We start from the raw sequence: 1009 nt of genomic DNA on the forward strand, positions 1-1009 counted from the left end.
CTTCCTCAGAATGGCAGCAGCGCTGGAAGAGCAGATCCTGCCAGCTGTGGCTTCACCCAACTCCCAGTTTGTGAGAGCTGTTCCTGTCGGGAACATCTGCTCTTCCCCCAAGTCCTTTTGCTAATGGCCAGAGCCAAGATCCAGATGCTTAAGTGATGATCCAGATATCTCCCCAGTGACCTCTAAGCAACTTCAGGCAATAAACTGTTGTAAGGCAGAAAAGCTTTATTTAGCTCATTTCCCTCAGTCTTAAACACAGAGGAATGTTGTTTTGTTTAGCCTTGCCCATGAAAACTTGAGGTCCTCTTGGCTTCTCTCCCTGCGTGCACTTTTTGGTGCAAAATGTTATGACTGTGATAAAAGCCGGGGAGGCTCTAAAACATTCATGTGTAGGAGAAGGCAGCAGCTGAAGCAGCGTTCTTTGGAGCGGAACATCCCCAAGTGTCAACAACCACTGCCGCTGACCAAAGATGGTTGGGTTTCTTCAGTCACTTGAATTTTTTTCCTCTCATCACTGGCAGGCTCTGTGTGACTGTAGGAGGAGTTTGCGGTCACCTCCCCTTCTGAGGCGCTGCGGCCAGCTTCCCCCGCCGAGGTGAGACCCTTCATTCCCTTGGGAAAATATCAAACCCAGGCCAGTTACGCTGGTTGTCCGAGGCCACTAAGACTTTCTGCCCCATGGTACTGCTTCCCAGTCTCCCCAGGCATCGGAAGGGTGCTGGGTGGTGATGGGGGGTGTGTGCAATCTTCTTGTGGCAGCCCCAGAAGCTGAGCTTTGGAAGGGTTTGTGTGTGCTACATGGGCATGGGAAGCTCTTTGTCTCCTGAACTTGGTGGGAAGGAGCTAGCCCAGAAACTTGCAGCCAAGCCCTAGAGTTGCACGTGGGCCTGGCCGGGTCCCCGCTGTGCAGCGGGAGCTGAGGGAGAACTGGGGTGGACTCTTCTCCCTGGGGGTCGCTGCACGCTCAGCTCTGGCTCCCTGATGCTGCCCTGCTCCCTCCCGCCCACAC

General features: G+C 54.2%; 1 protein-coding gene across 1 annotated transcript in view; it reads left to right on the forward strand.

The window, feature by feature from the left end:
* Window positions 1-518: 518 nt before the first annotated feature.
* The window catches only part of MYL9 (myosin, light chain 9, regulatory), a 7539-nt gene continuing 7048 nt past the window's right edge, over window positions 519-1009 (forward strand). Inside the window, exon 1 of the mRNA XM_009869717.1 lies at window positions 519-595. The gene's annotated coding sequence lies outside the window, so the exon portion shown is untranslated. The remainder of the gene's footprint in view (window positions 596-1009) is intronic.

Source organism: Apaloderma vittatum, unplaced genomic scaffold (genome assembly GCF_000703405.1).
Source record: "Apaloderma vittatum isolate BGI_N311 unplaced genomic scaffold, ASM70340v1 scaffold10850, whole genome shotgun sequence".
Taxonomy (NCBI): domain Eukaryota; kingdom Metazoa; phylum Chordata; class Aves; order Trogoniformes; family Trogonidae; genus Apaloderma; species Apaloderma vittatum.